The sequence below is a fragment of the Sapajus apella genome, unplaced genomic scaffold (genome assembly GCF_009761245.1).
Source record: "Sapajus apella isolate SASKATOON/1434 unplaced genomic scaffold, GSC_monkey_1.0 scaffold115, whole genome shotgun sequence".
NCBI lineage: Eukaryota > Metazoa > Chordata > Mammalia > Primates > Cebidae > Sapajus > Sapajus apella.
Genome location: NW_022437055.1, coordinates 571,466 through 592,579, shown reverse-complemented (window position 1 = coordinate 592,579; position 21,114 = coordinate 571,466). Strand labels below are relative to the sequence as shown.

The following is a 21,114-nucleotide window of genomic DNA, read 5'->3' as shown; positions in this document are numbered from 1 at the left end:
TTTGGACCCGAGAAGAGTCTGTATCTGGGCCCTTAAACTACTGCTCAGGCCGGCTCCCACACTGTGGAGTGTACTTTCATTTTCAATAAATCTGCTTTTGTTGCTTCATTCTTTCTGTGCTTTGTGTGTTTTGTCCAATACACCAAGAACCTGGACACCCTCCACCAGTAACACGTAGGTTTAAGACAGAGGCAGTTGGGGCGGTGGCTCATGCTTGTAATCCCAGCACTCTGGGAGGCTGAGGTGGGTGGATCATGAGGTCAAGAGATTGAGACTATCCTGGCCAACATGGTGAAACCCTTTCTTTACTAAAAATACAAAAATTAGCTGGGCGTGGTGGCAGGTGCCTGTAGTCTCAGCTACTCAGGAGGCAGAGGCAGGAGAATCACTTGAACCTGGAAGGCAGAGGTTGCAGTGAGCCAAGATTGCACCACTGCACTCCAGCCTCGTGACAGAACGAGACTCCATCTATTAAAAAAAAAAAAATTACAGGAAAAAACCGGCCAGGCATGGTGGCTTACACCTGTAATCCCAGCACTTTGGGAGGCTGAGGCAGATGGATCAGCTCAGGTCAGGAGTTTGAGACCAGCTTGGCCAACATAGTGAAACCCCATCTCTACTCAAAATACAAAAATTAGCCAGGCGTGGTGGCACGCGCCTGTAATCCCAGCTACTCAGTAGGCTGAGGCAGGAGAATCCCTTGAACCTGGGAGGCAGAGGTTGCAGTGAGCCAAGATTGTGCCACTGCACTCCAGCCTGGGGGACAGAATGAGACTTCATCTCAAAAACAAACAAACAAACAAAAAGACAGGGCCTAGGAATACTTCAGTGGTCATAAAATAGGAAAATAGAGACTATGGCTACAAAAAAAAGTGAGGTGTTTAAATTAAAGCTTTCATACCCAGGACTTGCCTGTTCCAACTTTGTAGCCTTCATGTAATACTCAGGGCAAAAAATCTGCATAATTACTTGGCATAAGTTGCACCAACTGTATTTTTAAAAAATTAGTATTTGAACCCATGAAAGGAAACGCTCCTTTCCTCTGGAAAGGAGTTTTTTCCCTGGAATGAAGATTCGGTTATTCAACTGAGTAGGCACTGGTGAACTAAATTAAGTCACCTGAGATTCCCTGCTATCTGGCCCACCTCTTCTGGTGTTCAGGAAGGCAAAGGAAAGTGTGGGGAATACATTCGCACGCTTGTGGCTCCAACTGAACTGTATTTAAATAAGCAGACACTGACTCCATAACAACTAAAGTAAGTTCATTTGAGGGCATCCTACTTAATGTTCTAAAGTTGAAGGAGGCCGGGTGCGGTGGCTCACGCCTGTAATCCAGCACTTTGGGAAGCCGAGGTGGGTGGATCTTTCCACATTGGCACTGATACCTGACTGGGAGCCATCCATCTTGGACTCAGTAGTGTTATTCACAGCAGAGTTGGCCCCCATGGAAACTGGGAGCATGGGAACACCACCACTTCTGGTCACTTGAGCCCAGGAGTTTGAGACCAGGCTGGCCAACATGGCAAAACTGAAACCCTGTTTCTACTAAAAATACAAACATTGGCTGGGTGTGGTGGTGGGCACCTGTAATCCCAGCTACTTCGGAGGCTGAGGCAGGAGAATCCCTTGAAACCCGGAGGTGGAGGTTGCAGCGAGCCGAGATTGCACCATTGTACTCCAGCCTCCTGGGTGACAGTGAGACTCTATGTAAAAAAATTTTTTTTGGAGTAATTTGTTATTCTACAATCTTTTTTTTTTTTTTTGCTTTGTTTTTGAAAGTGCATTCAGAAAACAAAACAAAAGATGGCTACAGAGTTGGGAGGCATACAAAACAGGTCCCTAACTAGATGACAGCCTTGTCCCTTTACTTGCAGACAGTTAGCATGGAAGTATACAGCACTCCTCCCCACCACATTAAGCTAAGTAGTTGTCTTTTCCACTGTGGTTCAATAAGTTCAAACTGTTCCACCTTGAAATAGGTAAGTCTACGGTTGTACAGAATTTCTATGTATATAGTTTGTTGGAAGTAACAAAGCTACTTTCAAGACTTGCTTCTTTCCAAAATTAAAAAATAATTACAGTCTGTATTTATTTTGGTATAGACATTTTTCTTTTTTTGATTTTGATTTTTTTGTTCTTATGTTTTGCAAAGCAGCATGACAACAGTTGTGATTGTAGAACTGCCTGAGGTTGCCATCTGTAAACATCATTTGCATATCAGTAAGAATAAGGAAAACAGGAGGAGGAGATAGGTTTAAAAAAATTAATCCTATTAAAAAATGGGGCAAAGGACATGAATAGGCATTTCTTGAAAGAAGATAAATGGCCAACCGACATATGAAAAAATACTCAACATCGATAATCATCAGAGATGTGCAAATTAGAACCACAATGAGAAACCATCTTACACTAGTCAGAATAGCTATTATTAAAAAGAGAAAAACTAACAGATGTTAGCAGGGATGCAGAGAAAAGGGAATGAACTCTTACACACTGTTGGTGGGAATGTAAATTAGTGCAACCTGTATGGAAAACAGTATGGAGATTTCTCAAAGAACTAAGAATGCAACTACTTTTCACCCAGCAATCCCACTACGGGGTATGTACCCAAAGGAAAATAAATCATTATATCAAAAAGACACCTGCTCTAGTATGTTTATCACAGCATTATTCACAATAGCAAAGATAAGGAATCGACCTAAGTGTCCATCAGTGGAGGATTAGATAAAGAAACTATGGTACATATACATCATGGAATACTCTGCAGCCATAGAAAGAACGCAATCATGTCTTTTGCAGCAGCATGGGTGGAACTGGAGGCCATTAACTTCAGTGAAACAAGCCAGGCACAGAAAGGCAAATATCTCATATCCTCACTTATAAGTGGAGCCAAATAAAGTGTACACACAGAGGTAGTGTGTGGAATGATAGACAACAGAGACTTGGAAGGGTAAGGCAATGGGAGGGGGTGGATAATGACTGATTACTTAAGGGGTACAATGTAGGTTATTTGGGTGATCAATACCCTAAAAGCCCTGACTTCACAACTACACAGTCTATGCAGGTAACAAAATTATACTCGCACCCCATAAATTTATACAAATAAAAAATAATAAATGAATAAATAGCATAGTCTAGACTAGGAGTATCCAATCTTTTAGCTTCCCTGGGCCACACTGGAAGAAGAAGAATTGTCTTGGGCCACACATAAAATACACGAACACTAACAATAGCCGATGAGCTTAAAAAAAAAAAAGAGACTCACCAAAAAAAAATCTCAGCAAGTTTTAAGAAATTTTTGAATTTGTTTTGGGTCATATTCAAAGCTGTCCTGTGCTGCATGTGGCCTGCGGACAGAGGGTTGGACAGGCTTGCTTGGTCTAGACATTTCACTCTGTCTGCACTTCTTCCTGGCAAGTTCCCCTTTAGCTTAGCTGACCACAATCTCGTTTTTTTCCAGGACGTGAGGGAACCAGTGTGTGGGAATACTCTCAGTAGCACCTGGTTTTTCCACATTGGCACTGATACCTGATTGGGAGACATCCATCTTGGACTCAGTAGTGTTATTCACAGCAGACTTGGCCCCCACGGAAACTGGGCAGGTGGGAACACCACCACTCTGGATCATAGAGATCTCGTTAGTCTTCATGACAAGACCAGTGTTGAGCATGTTGGTGTATTGGTTCCTCCACCTTCACCGAAGGGGCCAGGATTTCTGGGAAACATTTCTGAGATTCTTTCCATCCATACCTAATGGAGCCATGGTGTTCTCAATGGCTAGCTTCCTTCTCTGCTGTGCTGAGTTATTGTTTGCTCCATGAGTCATACAGTGGACCTTCAAGTTGCCTTTGGTGGTAAAAGCTTGCCCATGTATGCTGCACACAAAAGGCTTCTCTCTAGTGTGAGTCCACTTGTGAATCTGAAGAGCAGTAGTGGATGAGAAGTTCTCACACTGTGCAGCTGTGTTGCCTGGCCTGTCAGTGTGGCTGGGCTGCTAATACCAGGGACATGATGGAGGGTCCACTAAATGTGCCAGTGAAACAGGAGAGTTCCCTGATCCCCCTCACAGGACATGTGACAGGGGTGTAGCTTGTCTGGTCATTGCTGCTGCTCAAACCTCTTACAGGACTGGGAGCACACAGACCGACTATATGCAGGAGCCCAAGTGGGCGTGTGTTACAGTGCGCTCTTTTAGCCTTGCCATCTGCAGATGGCTTAAGTGTTAATCAGCTCAGTGGACTCTGCCTTTCTGCAAAGGCAGAGGGCAAGTGTGGTAGCTTTCCATATCCTGAGCTGTCCAGGGTCCCGGAAGAATCAGGTCACAAATGGACTTGAAGGATGGTGAATGCAAGGTTTTATTGGGTGGTGGAGGTGGCTGTCAGCAGGATGGATGAGGAGCTGGACAGGGGATGGAGTGGGAAGATGAACTTCCCCTGGAGTTTCGCCATTCAGTGGCTGATTCTCCAACCGTCCCCAGCCAAACTCCTCCTGATGTTTCTTCTTTCCTCTGCTGTGCCATTTTGCCATTTGTCTGCTCATCTTATCTCCTGCTTCTGGAGCCTGGGGTTTGGGGTTTTTATGGGTATAGGATAGGGGGCATAATGGGCCAAAAGGCAACATTTTCGGCACAAAAACAGGAATGCCTGTCCTCACTTAGGACTATGGGTATTCAGGCTTGGGGGTGAGGCCTTTGCCAGAAAACTGCCCTCTTCTACCCAGTATTTTCCTGTCTCCTGTCTGTATCACCAGGAACTTCAACTTTTTATTTTTGTTTTTTAGAGACAGGGTCATGCCTTTTTGCCCAGGCTGGGGTGCAGTGGCACAATCATAGCTTAGCACAACCTTGAACTCCTGGGCTCAACTGATTCTTTTACCCCAGCCGCATTAGTAGCTGGGATTACGAGCCCAAGCCACCAAGCCAGTCAAAACTTGAACCTTAACATAGGTTGACTGGGCTCAGAAAAACGTTGATGGGAGACTGCCTATCTCAGTATCACTGTTCTTGGAGTGCTTAGCTTTTCCCCCAGCGTCTGAAGATTTTGACTTGCTGCTTTCTGCTTGGCTATTGGCCAGGGGTTGTGCTTGGAAGGATGTGGTTTCCACAGCATCTGGACTTTGGCTAATACTCCTGGTCTCCCATCAGTGAGAATGAGTAATTAGTTAAACTGTTGCTCTCCACTGAATCATTTTTTCAGCTGCTCTGCCACTGTAGGCCAGAAGGAACAGGACCAACTTTCCTGGTGACTGCTAGGGAAGCCTTCATGGCAAACCCTAGGATGGGTGATATTAAATGGATGCTAAGAAGAGGTGTGAGGACCTTTGAGAAACTATTGGGGGCATCCTGGGAGCTGATTTTGTCCACAGTGATGCCTTCTTTCGACATCATGGCAGATGGCACTGTACTACCATTCTCACTGACCATCATTGGCTCAGGACCCCTAAAGTCACAGGGATTCTCTGGCAGGGGCATGCTGGGAATCTGACTGCCCATGTGCATCCAAATACTGCATGTTGTTGCAACATTACCATATTGGTAAATTTCTTTTGACTAATGGGGTATGTACTTATGGATGAGTTGGTTCGGTGAACCCTGAGAAGTGTCTTTATGTCACCTTTAGTAGAAAAAGCTTGGCCACAGATTTCACACTGGACGAGTCTCTTCCCAGCGTGGGTGTGGTAATGCATTTTTTTTTAAAGTTAGAGCAAATTTATTGAAGGAATGAAAGAATGGCTACTCCATAGGCAGAGCAGCCCTGAGGGCAGCTGGTTGGCTGTTTTTGTGATTATTTCTTGATTATATGGTAAACAAGGGGTGGATTATTCATGAGTTTTCCGGGAAAGGGGTGGGCAATTCCTGGAACTGAGGGTTCCTCCCCCTTTTAGACCATACATGGTAACTTTCTGACGTTGCCTTGGCATTTGTAAACTGTCATGGTGCTGGTGGGAGTGTCTTTTAGCATGCTAATATGTTGTAATTAGCATATAATGAGCAGTGGGGATGACCAGAGGTTACTTTCCTCACCATCTTGGTTTTGGTGAGATTTGGCCTGCTTCTTTACCACATGTTGTTTTATCAGCAAGGTCTTTGTGACCTGTATCTTGTGCCAACCTCCTATCTCATCCTGTGACTTAGAATGCTTAACCTCCTAGGAATGCAGCCCAGTAGGTCTCAGCCTCATTTTACCCAGCCCCTATTCAAGATGGAAGCACTTCGGTTTGAACACCTCTGGCATATTTCCCCCCTGCCTTTTACAAGACAACCCTTAATCTTAAGGGTAGTAGAGGGATGAAAATCCATCTTCTGTAACTTCTTCAGGCTAAGTGGGGTGGTAATATTCCTGCTTAACTAATAGGGTCTCTTGCATTCAGGGTAGAGAGGAGCTCAGTCAGAAAGTGTAGGTATGGTGAGGGCCATCCATAATTCTTCAGTTCTGACAAAAGGTGATATCTGGAAGATTAACAAGTATTCAATTTAAGAAAACGTTGAGTTAAGTTTATTCTGCATTCCTACACAAAGAGTACAACAGCAGTATATTCCATAACAGTAGAACAAAATAAGTAAAATTATTCAAAGTAAACTAAGAAGGCTTTCCATGAACTGGGCAGTTGTTGAAACCAAGCTGATATGGTGTTGCTAGCTAATTCCAATACATGCCCAGAATTAGAATACTGACCCAAATTATTACATTACCCATCCCTCTTGTTTCTTCTGAGCAGTAGCCAGGGATAACTGTTTGATTCACAGGAATAAATATGGTTAGTCTAAATTGCAAAACATAAACAACAACAAAAAACCTTAAAAACAACAAATGAGACTAGAATTTAATAACAGTTGTACCATCGTTCTTTTTTTTTTTCTTGGTGCCGTGACTCGGATGTACCATCATTCTTAAAACAATTTTTCTCTCTCCAGTCTCATTTTTACTAAAGACAAATCATGGTTACAACAATTTGCTTTACTATACTTGGCCTGATTATTTGCACAAAGTGCAGCAATAATAATAATAATTATTATTATTATTTTGAGACAGAGTCTTACTCTGTCACCCAGGCTGGAGTACAGTGGTGCGATCTCGGCTCACTGCAACCTCTGCCTCCTGGGTTCAAGTGATTCTCGTGTCTCAGCCTGCTAAGTAGCTGGGATTCAGGCACATGCCACCATGCCCAGCTAATTTTTGCACTTTTTAGTAGAGATAGGGTCTCACCATATTGGCCAGGCTGGTCTCAAACTCTTGACTTCAAGTGATCCACCTGCCTTGGCCTCAAGAATAATTATTTTTAACGTAGGCTTTTAAAATTGTCTTTGACGGAACTCTCTTCCATAAGGAATCTCAGATAAGACTTTTATTTTATAAAGCTGAGCCCAGCCATGGGCTCAGATATCATCAAATACCATGAGTTGGGTAAATTTCCTCTTCTATTGAGGTCCCAAGATAACTTGGGGCTCCTGGGCCTGTTAGAAAGTGACATTCTTTACCTATCAGTCAGGAACCCTGTACAGGGACTGTGTAGACAAGGTATGAGGCCAGTTTTCCCAAGGAAGGTAACACATTGTGAAGGAACTTTGGCAGCTTAAGACTCAGTGACAAATGAGACATTCACTGGGGTCAGAAGTGGCCTTGTTGTTGTTCTCTACCATCTGGTGCAATTTCATGCTCTCTGACCCTGGCTTGGTGGTCCCACTCCCTTGAAAGCCACCGACCCTTGGGGAATTATGGTTTGGCCCCACTCCAGGGAATGTGGGTCCAGCCTCACTTTCTGGAGAAGGCCCAGCAATGAGCCACCCGTGTGGTCTTTAGGGTTAGCCCTCAAAGAAAGGTTTTGAGGTAGTTCTATGGAGGAGGTACTTGTTACAAGGACAAGTTTGCTGTCTAAAGAGCGACTGGATTCATCTATGGGGACAGGTACAGAGAGTGCATGGGGTGCCATTGCCTACTACCATTTTGTTCTGGAACTCGGCAAACAGCTGGGGGTTTGCCTTCACCTGGGGATGTTGATGAAAGCGTACCTTGACGCTACCCTTGGTAGCGAAGCCATGACCACACACAGAGCACATGAAAGGTCTCTATCCAGTATGCATGTAGGGATGGATCTGAGCTATCAGTCTCCCAAACCTTGCTACAGTTCTCACAGTTGTGCTTGTAGAGGATAGTCTCGTTATTGGGTTCGACATACATCTCAGATGTTCAGTGGCTTATCTTTCTTTTTCTTGGATGGGTATAATGCCACAGGAGAGAAATAACTCTGGAAGAGCACAGAACCCAAGCCTGAGGTAGCAAAGCACTTTGGAGCTGAGACACAATATTCAGGAGCACCGATGTCCCATCCAGCTTCAGGGTGAAAGATGTCAGCCATGGGGTCACAGAGCTGGCAGTAGAAGGGATGTTGTCGAGATAGCTTGGCTTGTTTAACGTGTCCAGAGATAGACCTTGGCTTCCAGCTTTCTCCGAGCAAAGCTTCAGCTGCAGAAACTTGCTTGGACATGTGGCTATAAGGTCTTCAGGGTATTAGCCTGAGTGGAGGGTGTGGGAGGCCCACGAGTTCATTTGAATGCAGATCTGCTCAGTAAGCTGGATCTGCTGTCGCTGCTGCTGCTGCAGACACAAGATCTGCTTAAGGACCCAGAAGATGCTGTTGGCACTGGGCAAAGGGTCCAGCAGCGCATATGAGCCCCACTGATTTACCACTCCTTTGTCTCCTTGTAATGCCAGAAGAATCATATTAATGTAGGCCACTTTGCCTTTGGGTAAATAACTTATGTTCTTGGGTGTGGGTGGTAGGGCAGTCTCTGTCTTTAAGTGCAAGGCAGACTCTGTACCCAGCTTCTCCTTAGCGGCCCCTTAACGGCCACCATTTTCCCTGGGACTATCCTTTTTGCTTGAACTGGGTGGCTGGTGGCTTGGTACAGCTGCACAAAAGTCTTCTAAGGCACTGGCTCCTTGGTGCCATTCACGGTGATGACAGGTAGATTTTTAGTGCGATTTTTCTTATGTTCTAAGAACTCAGAGATGCTAACAAGTTCTGCACAGCATTTCTTAGAGATGTGAGTTTTCTACCCATTGAAGCTGCTTTACCATCGCTTTATCCTCATTCACTTCATCACCATTCCCTGGGTGGTTCACTGGAGCACTTGGCTTGTTAGGATGATGCTTGTTAAAGGGTGAAAATAGAGATGTGGAGAAATAGATATAGGTGGGAGGCAGGGTAAGGAGAGGTAGAGAGAAATACAGAACACTAATATGTCTTCATCTTACAAAGTAAGCAGTCAAGGAAATACTATCTATGGTTGATTAAACAGAAAATACAAGTTGATGTATATTATTTAAAGTGAAAAAGATACCTATTAAAGGAAATAAAAATAATGCTACAACTTTATTGGAAGGGCTAGATGGAAGGTAGGAATGGTGGAATTGAGCTTAATCATTGTCTCTGGCCAGGCCTAGCGGCTTACACCTGTAATCCCAGCACTTTGGGAGGCTGAGGTGCGCAGATCCCTCAAGCCCAGGAGTTAGAGACCAGCCTGGGCAACATGGTGAAACCCCATCTCTTCAAAAAAAAAAAAAAAGACCACACAAAAATTGGTCAGGTGTGATGGTGCACAACAATGGTCCCAGCTACTTAGGAGATTGAGGCAGGAAGATCACCTGAGTCTGGAGAGGTCAAGGTGGCAGTGAGTTGTGATGGTGCCACTGCACTCCAGCCTGGGCGACAGAGTGAGACTGTCTCAAAAAACATAGCATTTCTCATAGCATTAAAAGATAATGTCAAAAAAGAAATATAAGCCAGGTGCAATGGCTTATGTCTATAATTCCAGCACTTTGGGAGGCCAAGGTGGGAGGACTGCTTAAGCCCAGGAGTTTGAGACCAGCCTGGGCAACATAGGGAGATCCCATCTCTATGAAAATTAAAAAATTAGTTGGGTGTGGTGTTGGTGGAGTGCACATGTGGTCCTAGCTACCAGGGAAACTGAGGTGGGAGGATAGCTTGAGCCTGGGCAGCCTGGGTGACAGAAATATAAAATATACAGGCAGTGACAAATTTTAGGAATTTTTTAGAAGGTAAAATTTGCAGGAGTTGGCTGGATGTGGTGGCTCGTACCTGTAATCCCAGCACTTTGGGACACTGAGGCAGGTGTGTCATCTGAGGTTAGGAGTTCAAGACCAACCTGACCAACATGGTGAAACCCTGTCTCTACAAAAATACAAAAATCAGCCAGGCATGATGGTGGGTGCCTGTAATCTCAGCCACTCTGGAGGCTAAGGCAGGAGAATCTCTTGAACCCAGGAGGCAGAGGTTGCAGTGAGCTGAGATCGCGCCATTGCACTCCAGCCTGGGTGACAGAGCAAAACTCTGTCTCAAAAAAAAAAAAATTTGTAGAACTTGGTGATTAACCTGGTACAGTGAATAAGGGAGAGGGAGGAGGCAAAGGTGATTTGAAGGGTTCTAGATTGAGTGATTGGGTGGATGTGATATCACAACTGAAGTAAAGAATATGGGGTACTACCTAGTTCAAGTAGGGAGATGATGTGGTGGATAATTTTATGTATCAACTTGAGTGGAACAAAGGGTGTCCAGATATTTGGCTAAAGATTATTCTGGGGGTGTCTGTGAGGGTGGTTCTAGATGAGATAAACACTTAAATTGGTAGACCAAGTAAAACTGATCGCCCTCCCCAGTGTGTGTGAGTCCTTCCAATCGGTCGGAGGGCTTTATAGAGCAAAGACAGGGTAAAGGAGAATTTATTTTCTCTGCCTGACTGTTTCTGCGCTGGGACATTGGTCTTCTCTTGCGGTTGAACCGGAACTTACACCTGGTTCTCAGGAGACTTGGACTGGAACGACACCACCAGCTCTCTTGGATTGCCAGCTTGTAGATGGCACATCATGGGATGTCTCAGTCTCCATCGCTGCATGAGCCAATTCCTTATACTAAGTCTCTGTTTCTCTCGTTGCATGTATCTTGAAGAACCTTCAAGAAACTTGACTAATACACAAGATAAGTTCAACTTTTTTTTTTTTTTGAGATGAAGTCTCACTCTTGTCCCTCAGGCTGGAGTACAATGACGCGATCTCGGCTCACTGCAACCTCTCCCTCCCAGGTTCAAGTGATTCTCCTGCCCCAGCCTCCTGAGTAACTGGGATTACAGGCACCTGTCACCACGCCCGGCTAAATTTTTGTATTTTTAGTAGAGACCGGGTTTCACCATGTTGGCCAGGCTGGTCTTGAACTCCTGACCTCAGGTGATTTGTCCTACTAAGCCTCCCAAAGTTCTGGGATTATGCGTGAGCCACAGCACCTGTCCAAATTCAGTTTTAATTGTATGTGAGTCATTGTGGTGGAGATATATACTAGATACCCACACACAAGTGGGGAAAGGTCTGGGATCAAAATACGTATTTGGGAATCTTCAGCTTATGGGTGATAGTTGAAATCATAAAAGTGGTTGAACTCTTCTGGGACTCTCATGTATTGTAATAGGAAGAAAGGCAGAAAGAATAGATACAGATACATGTAGGCTGGTTAATTTGGTGGTTGGAATGTGGACTTCATATTCAATGTGCCTGCGGTGGTTGTGTGTGTGGGTGTGTATTTGTTTATAATGAAGTCAATTGTTCAGTAATGTGCATATAATAAACTCCAGAGTGTGTGGTTCAGTCACTCTTGACTAATTTTTAAAACAGTTCCGCTAAAGCTCTGAGTTGAAAGAACCTAGGGTGATGGTGTTATGCATAAATATCTTTATGTGATAGACCTCACTGATTACGGTCAGGATTCTGGTAGATAAATTGGGCAGGTGAGATGAACTCTTAACCCTTCTCTGGTGCTGTCTAATTAAGGCCTGTGTTTGTCTGGCCTTAATTTTTATTTTCTCTTTCATTCATTTGTAAGCCTTAGCAACAATCCCCTTCTCTAACACCTGGATATAAATTGTTTTCATACTCTAATAGAACTTGAGAATGTTGATAAGCTCAAACCATGGTATCCTGATGTTTCCATAGTAACTAATGCACGCCAAGGGGGAAAAGATGGAGAATAAATGAGAATAGCATTTTAACAAAATAAGTAGGGGCAAAAAGCCTTTAGACATGTTATTACCTCTTGTTTAGGAATATGAAGATATTCATCTCCTTAATAATGGGGTTATATAAGTTGCTTCAATGAAACTTGTCAGTAGCCATTTATATTTCGTTTTTCTCTATAATCATCATCATCAAAAGCATTTAAATGCTCCTCTGCTCAACAATACTGTAGAGAGTGAGCTAAATGGGCACAGTTGCCATTTTCCTGTGAGCCTGCAATCAGAATAGGACAGGTTAGGCTAATGTCTGTATTCCAGGCTCCCAGGCAGAGCTTTGACCTAGTGGACATGAGGAATGGGGATTCAAAGAAGACAAATCAATGTTGTGGTATTTGTTTGCTTTGATACAAGACTTTACTAGCATCTCAGCACTTCCCTGCTTAAAGGATGTGAGAATAGAGTGCTGCTGTTTCTTCTTTCCTTTCTGTAAGCCAGGAAGAGGGCACTCTCAAATAATCAAATTGGCTGGCATCTTGATCTGGGACTTCCAGTCTCTAGAACTCTGAGAAAATACATTTGTGCTGTTTAAGCCACTGAGTCTGTGGCATTTTGTTACTGCAGCCTGAGCAGACTAAACACCAGTCAGTGTACATGCACAATCAATTAAGCTATTGTTAGATAGGAATAGACTTTGTAAGCGTGAAGAGATGACTTTTTATTTTATGTATTCATTTATTTGAGACGGAGTCTCTCTGTCATCCAGGCTGGAGTGCAGTGGTGCCATCATGGCTCACATCAGCCTTAACCTCCCAGGTCCAAGTGATCCTCCCATCTCAGTCTCCCAAGTAGCTGGAACCACAGGCATGTGTCACCATGCCTGGCTAATTTTTGTATTCTTTGTAGAGATGGGGTTTCACCATGTTGCCCAGGCTGGTCTTGAACTCCCTCTTGCCTCGACCTCCTAAGGTGTTGGGATTAGAGGTGTGAGCCACTATGCCTGGCCTGATATTTTTATTTTAGAATTAGCGAGATTAGGCCGGGGGCGGTGGCTCACTGCTGTAATCCCAGGACTTTGGGAGGCCGAGGTGGGCAGATCACTTGAGGTCAGGAGTTTGAGACCAGCCTGACCAACATAGTGAAACCCTGTCTCTACTAAAAAAAACAAAAATTAGCTAGGCATGGTGGTGCATGCCTGTAATCTGAGCTGCTTGGGAGATTGAGGCAGGAGAATCACTTGAACCCGGGAGGCAGAGGTTGCAGTGAGCCAAGATTGTGCCATTGCACTTCAGCCTGGGTTACTGAGTGAGACTTTGTCCCAAAAAAAAAAAAAAAAAAAAAAAAGGATTAGAGAGATTAAATTTCCACAGATAAATTTAACAACTGGTGGGATATCTATCTAACCCAGAACAGAAAAACAGAGAGTAGCGGGACAGAAAGCATACTGAATAGCTCCAGGTAAGGTAGATAGCATGGCTGGGATTCTACTTAGCCTGACACCTTCCTCATTTAGAGGAGAAAGGTTAAAAAGCACATTCTTCTTCTTCTATTTTTTTACATACTCACATCACCTTTTGAAAATTAGTCTTCAGTTTAGCTTTTGTGCAAATGAATTCAGAGATTAGAAGCAAGATGTGTTGGGAGGTGCCAGTAGGGTAAGGCTCATCAATGGGAATGAAAGCCAATTTCCTGGACTTACCAGGGGAAGATATACTAGAATGGGGGCCATTTGTTCTCATTGTTCAACTCCCACTTATGAGTGAGAACATGCAGTGTTTGGTTTTCTGTTCCTGTGTTAGTTTGCTGAGGATGATGGCTTCCAGCTACATCCATATCCCTGCCAAGGACATGATCTCATTCCTTTTTATGGTTGCATAGTATTCCATGCTGTATATGTACCACATTTCCTTTATCCAGTCTATCATTGATGGGCATTTGGGTTGGTTCCACAAACCTGCACATTCTGCACATGTATCCCATTTTGTTTTTTGTTTGTTTGTTTTTTAGAAGAAATAAAGAAAAAAGAGATTTATCTTGGATGACCAGAGGTTTGGTCGACATTCTCAAATTTAGACATGCCTTAGAGGTCAGATGAAAAAGGAGTGTATCTTCATATTAGAGGCTCAGTTTGGACAAGGGAAATTTCGATGCGTGTGTATATGTTTAAAATTTGTGACATTCAGCCTGGCGCGGTGGCTCACGCCTGTAATTCCAGCACTTTCGGAGGCCAAAGTGGGTGGATCACAAGGTCAGGAGTTCGAGACCAGTCTGGCCAATACGGTGGAACTTCGTCTCTACTAAAAATACAAAAATTAGCTGGGCGTGGTGGCACATGCTTGTAGTCCCAGCTACTTACTCGGGAGGCTGAGGCAGGAGAATCACTTGAACCCAGGAGGCGGAGGTTGCAGTGAGCTGAGATCATGCCATTGCACTCCAGCCTGGGTGACAGAGCAAAACTCCATTTCAAAGAAAAAAAAAATGTGACATTTGGTCTTACAGTCACTGGGAAAATGCAGAAATTTTGAGGAAAAGGAGTTCTCAATAAAGCATTCTTTTACCCCAAAGTATTTGGTCTCTGTCATTATTACACCCAAATTAAAACAAGACAGGGAGCTATTTATTCCTTAATAAAATGATCTTCACTTGTCATCTGTATTAGAGTATTTAAAAGTCTTGATCAATCAATTATATATTATACATTGAAATGTAATTAAAATTTTGTCACTGCAACTTTTTCAGAGCTCCAATTTTATTTATTTATTTTGAGACGGAGTCTCCCTCTGTCTCCTGGGTGGGAGTACAGTGGTGTTGGTTATGGCTGACTACAGCATCGACCTCCTGGCCTTGAGCAATCCTCCCAGTTCAGCCTCCCAAGTAGCTGAGACTACAGCTGTGCACCACCATGCCCAGCTAATTTTTTGACTTTTTTGTAGAGATGGGGATCTCACCATGTTGCCCAGGATGATATCAAACTCCTGGGCTCAAGTGATCCACCGGCCTTGGCCTTCCAAAGTCCTGGGATTACAGGTGCGAGCCACTGCGCCTGACCTTATTTCTTTTTAGTTTTTTCACAGTTTGGGATTCAGAGTCTAATAGACTGCTGAAATACGTATCTAATACTTCAGTTTTGAATATAAAAAATATGATAATTTTACAGCCAATTGTAGCTGTGTAGAGGTTTGGTTTAAGATCCAAAGAGTATAGCTTGGCAGAGGGCAGTGGCTCATGCCACGGCTGGGCGCGGTGGCTCACGCCTGTAATCCCAGCCCTTTAGGAGGCCGAGGCGGGCGGATCATCTGAGGTCAGGAGTTCAAGACCAGCCTGGCCGACATGGTGAAATCCTGTCTCTACCAAAAATACAGAAATTAGCCAGGTGTGTTGGTATGCACCTGTAATTCTGGCTACTCAGAAGGCTGAGGCAGGAGAATCACTTGAACCCAGCAGGCGGAGGTTGCAGTCAGCTGAGATCGCACCACTGCATGCCACCCTGGGCAATGAGAGTGAGACTCCGTCTCAAAAAATGTATAGTTTTGTACAATATACTGATATAAAAATTAATATTTTTGTATAGCCAATATATGCACATGGACCAAAGTTCCAAAGTTATAAAAGGGCATACACTGAAAATTAGGTCTCTCTTTTTCTCTTATTTCCAAGTTCTCCAGTTCCTTCCCCTGAAGGTAACCACTATTACAGCTTTTTTGTATTTCCTTTTACAAATATTCCACAGTGCATTGATTCTGAAACAGGACATTTCCCCCTCCTTAGCAAGCTCACAGTAACTGGCAGCAAAAAAATGTTGCTGTTTAAGGTGAAAACTAATGTTCCGAGTAGTAGCATGGAACAGTGACGCCCCTTGTTCCTTCTCAAACCCCTCCTTAGAAACCATATTCCCAGATTGGATCAGCAGACACTTGTCTAAACCACTTCCAGCTGGACATAACATGAACACAGACACCTTTATCATGAGTATACAAGAAACTAAACACCTAACACATCCAGACGTTTCATATTTATTTAGTGCAGATGTGTAAAAAAGTAGGTGCTTTTGTTAGGTTGTTGAGCAAGGAAGGGGGTTGTGGTTTTATGCAAGATGGAATCAGGGAGAAATTGTTCACTCTTTTCCAAGAAGCTGGAGAGGATTTCATCAAAGAGGTGCTGTGTAAATGACAGAAAGGAGATGCAGAGAAGGCATTACAGCATGAGCTGTGGTCTGGGAGAAATGTTGGAATTGGGGTTTAGGATAAAATAGAAAGGCAGTAGTGTTGAGTGCTGACCAGTGAAGAGCAAGGGGAGGAATCAGGTTGGCAGGAAGAGGCAGTGAAGAGTGAGGCAATATGGGATTTGCATTTGTAGATAATGAAAGCTTGTATAGGACATGTGGACAGAAGTCAGTAAAGAACTCTGTATTTACTATGCTTCCTATGTTCCTAGCACTGCCTTAGGAACTACCACTTGATCCAGAATTTTTCTCTTACCAATGAACTAAAGAATGGATTGTGGGGCCGGGCACGGTGGCTCACGCCTGTAATCCCAACACTTTGGGAGGGCAAGGCGGGTGGATCACTTGAGGCCAGGAGTTCGAGAACAGCCTAGCCAACATGGTGAAACCCCATCTCTACTAAAAATACAAAGATTAGCTGGGCATGGTGGCATGTGCCTGTAATCCCAGTTACTCAGAGGCTGAGGCAGGAAGATTGCTTGAACCCAGGAGGTGGAGGTTGCAGTGAGCTGAGATCGCACCATTGCACTTTAGCCTGGGTCACAGAGTAAGACTCCATTTCAAAAAAAGAAAAAAAAAGAATGGATTGTGGTGTAGTATGGTAGGTTTCGTACATTATATTCTTTTCACAGGTTGACTCTATTTACTAAACAGTCGTAACACTCCCTAATAACTTGTTATGAATCTATGATCATCTATGTAAAGCAGGGTTCCTTGGCCTTGCCCCATTGGCATTCTGGGTTGAAGAATTCTTTGTTGTGGCAAGCTGTCCTGTGCATTGTAAGATGCTTAGCAGCGTCCCTGATGCCAGTAACACTCCCTCAAGTTGTGACAAACAAAAATGTCCCTAGACATTGGCAAATGTCCCTTAGGAAGGGGGCAAAATCACCCTCATGGAGCACCACTAATATAAAGCCTCACAAACCTATGTTTTTTGTTCTGTAAACCCCCCTTTTAAAAGATTAATGTCTAAGCTGCATGTGGTGGTGCTCATCTGTAATTCCAGGTACTCCAGAGGCTGAAGTGGGAGGATCTCTTAAGCCCAGGAATTAAAGGCTCTAGTGTGCCATGATTGAGCCTGTGAATAGTCATTGCACTCCAGCCTGGGCAACATAGCAAGACCCTGTTTCAAAACATTAACATTTAAAAATCTTTATTAAAATAATGCATTGGGCTGGGAAAGGTGGCTCCTGCCTATAATCCCAGCACTTTGGCAGGCCAAGGAAGGTGGATTGCTTGAGCCCAGGAGTTCAAGACCAGCTTGGGCAACATAGCGAGACTCCCATCTCTACAAAAAGTTTTTAAAAATTAGCTGGGTGTGGTGGTGTGCACCTGTAGTCCCAGTTACTCAGGAGGCTGAGGCGAGATGATGGCTTGAGCCTGGGAGGTTGAGGCTGCAGTGAGCCATGATTGTGCCACTGCACTGCAGCCTGGGTGACACAGCAAGACCCATCCCTAAAATAATAATAATGACGAGAATCATCACAATAATGTATTCATGTAGATACAAATCACTCATAATAGAAAACGACTATCTCATATCCTGCCCCTACCTACCTGTAGTCCCATTCACTAAGAGCTGCCACTTAATTGTTTCTGGTTTGGGTTTTTCTAATTATTTCTGCCATATACGTTCACCTGTTTATCCATTTACTTAAACAACATATTTGTCGAGCACCACGTTTGTTTGCTCGGACTGCCATCACCAAATACCACTGGGTGGCTTCAACAACAGAAATTGATTTTCCCGCAGTTTTGCAGCTGCAGGTTCAAGATCAAGGTGCTGGCAGGGCTGGTTTCCTCTGAGGGCCATCAGGGAAGGATCTGTTCCAGGCCCCTCTCCTTGGCTTGCAGATGGCTGCTCTCTTGCTGCCCCCAAACCTGGCTGTCGCTCTGTGCATGTGAGTCCCTGGTGTCTCTTCCTCTTCTAAGGACACTAGTCATATTGGAGCAGGGCCATATCCCAATGTCCTTAGTTTAATTTAATCACCTCAGTGGAGACCTTATCTCCGAACATAGCTACATGCTGAGGTAGTGAGGGCTGCGATTTCAACATACGAATTTTGGGGGACACTATTCATCCCATAACAAGCACCTACTGTGTGCCACTCACCGTTCTAAACACAGAGCATGGAGCAGCCAACAAAACAGATGAAAATCTGCTCTTGGCTGTGTGCAGTGGCTCACGCTTGTAATCCCAGCCAGTACTTTGGGAGGTCGAGGTGGGTGGATTACCTGAGATTGGGAGTTTGAGACCAGACTGGCCAACGTGGCAAAACCCCATCTCTATTAAAAGTACAAAAAATAGCCGGGCATGGTGGCGGGTGCCTGTAATCCCAGCTACTTGGGAGGCTGAGGCAGGAGAATCCCTTGAACCTGAGAGGTAGAGGTTGCAGTGAGCTAAGATCGAAGCACTGCGCTCCAGCCTGGGCAACAGAGCAAGATTCTGTCTCAAAAATAAAACAAATAGAGTAGCCAAGGAAAACCTCTCTGAGAAGTGGACATGTGACTAAGGACCTGAAGGAGGTGACAGAGAAAGCCACGTAAATGTCTGGGGAAGGATAACTCTAGGCAGCAAGAACAGCTGGTGCCAAGGTCCTGAGATGGAAACATGTCCAGTTTGCTCCAGGAACAGCAAGGAGGCTCCTGGGGCTGGCGCAGAATGAGCAAGGGACAGTAGCAGGAGCTGCAGGGGTCGGGGAATGGTGAAGCAGATGATGGTATAAGGCCTAGTAAACCATTGTCATGCTTTGGCTTTTGTTCTGAGTGAGATAGCAAGCCATTGGACAAGTCATGGGTAAAAAGGTCCGAGTTCGCTTTCAGAAGAATCTCTTTAGCTTGTCTGTTAGTAACAGACCAAAGAGGGGTTAGGGAGGAAGCAGGGAGACCAGTAAGGGGGGGATGCAATAATCCATTTTCTCTGAATCCTTCTTGGTTTACCAGCACTAGACATCCTCTATTGACCTCCTGCTCTGATAGGTGGGGATTTAGCTGACTTCTGCTGCAGCACCACATTTTCCTTCTTGCCAATACATCAAGAATTTTAGTTTCTCTGTTTAGGTTCCTTCCCCAGAGGCAATCATTCTAATAGTACCTTTTTATTTGTATGCCTTTTTGGTTATCTTTGTGCCTTTTTTTACTTTTTTTTTTTTGTGAGACATGGTCTTGCTCTGTCGCCCAGGCTGGAGTGGAGTGATGTGATCACAGCTCACTGTAGCTTCAACTTCCCGGGCTCAGGTGATCCTCCCACCTCAGCCTTTTGAATAGCTGGGATGACAGACTTGCACAACCATGCCCGGCTAATTTTTGTTTGTTTTTGTAGAGACAAGGGCTCATCATGTTGCCCAGGCTAGTCTTGAACTCTTGGGCTGTAGCAAGCCACCACCTCAGGCTCCCTTTCAAAGCCCTGGGATTACAGGCATGAGCCACTGTGCCTGGCCTCTTTGTGCGTTGGTATAAGGTACATAAAACTCTATTTATTATTCATCTATAGATAGTATCTCTTGATTGTACACTTTCTAAAATTAAAGTATTAGTGCCACTACACATCCTTCCACCTCTCCTAATTCTGTCTGCTTTCCAACTTCTGTAAGCTATGCTTTTACATTAAGTTTGCTAACATTTCCTTTATACTTTGTAATTATAATTAAGTTTCCTGTGATTTGTCTCTAGGTTAGATTCCAAAAGTTGAAAACCATTAAAGATAGTGTTCACATTATTATAATCATATGAATATTTTTCAGTGTAAAGCCAAGGGATGTGCCTTGATTGCATTGCCTGCATTTTCTTCTTTATAGTTCCAATGTCACAACCTCTGTCAATTACTCTATATCATTCCATGTTCTAGCTGCCTTTATTATTAGAAAATGGCATTCTTGATTGCCTTTTTTTGTAGATAAACTAGCTATATGCTTTCTTTACCATATTTCGACTATCTTCTAGCTTCTTCCTTATTTTGTCTATTGCTCAGAATAAAGTTCATTCTTCTTGAAGCCCACTTCCTGTGTTAATTCTCTGTTTGTTTTATTTTATTTTATTTTTGGAGATGGGCACCCTGTTGCCCAGGCTGGAGTGCAGTGGTATGATCTGGGCCCACTGCAACCTCCGCCTCCCGGGTTCAAGTGATTTTCCTGCCTCAGCTTCCTGAGTAGCTGGGATTGCAGGCACCTGCCACCACGCCTGGCTAATTTTTGTATTTTTAGTAGAGACGGGGTTTCATCATGTTGGCCAGGCTAATCACAAACTCCTGTCCTCAGGTGATCCGCCCACATCAGCCTCCCAAAGTACTGGGCTTACAGGTGCGAGCCACTACACCTGGCCTAAAAGTTGTATTTTGTTAATATAAATGTTTAGACTTAATATATAGGGGACACTTACCTGTCAGCACATACATAGTTAATTATTGAGAAAAAAATATGTATTTTTAACAGCAGTGTTCTTTATTTGTACAAAGCATTACAATCTTCTCAGCATTCTTCACTCACAAACTTTTCACTGTATTTATTTAACAAGTTAACAATGCCAAACTACACGTCACTACCTGTCAAACCCCAAGCACTCAACTTAGAGACAAACAAAAAGTGAATGGCACTGAATGGAAACAGAAAAAAAGGCTAAGAAAGGCCAACAGAGATATTTTAGAAGCAGCTAAAGAGGATGGTTTGGGAAGCGTTAGATTCCTGGGCACCATCAGATTTCCCTTAAGGTTCAGAGGGGCTTCACGAAATAATTTTTAGAAGACATGAGACAAAATTAGCCAGGCTTGGTGGCATGCATCTGTAGTCCCAGATACTCAGGAGGCTCAGGCGGGAGGATCACTTGAGCCCAGGAGTTCAAGGATGCAGTGAGCTATGATCATGCCGCTGCACTCCAACCT

General features: G+C 44.0%; 1 pseudogene; it reads right to left on the bottom strand.

Moving 5' to 3' along the window:
- Nucleotides 1–3,430: 3,430 nt before the first annotated feature.
- LOC116538008 lies at nt 3,431–8,720 on the bottom strand (annotated as a pseudogene).
- Between the last annotated feature and the right edge of the window lie 12,394 nt (nt 8,721–21,114).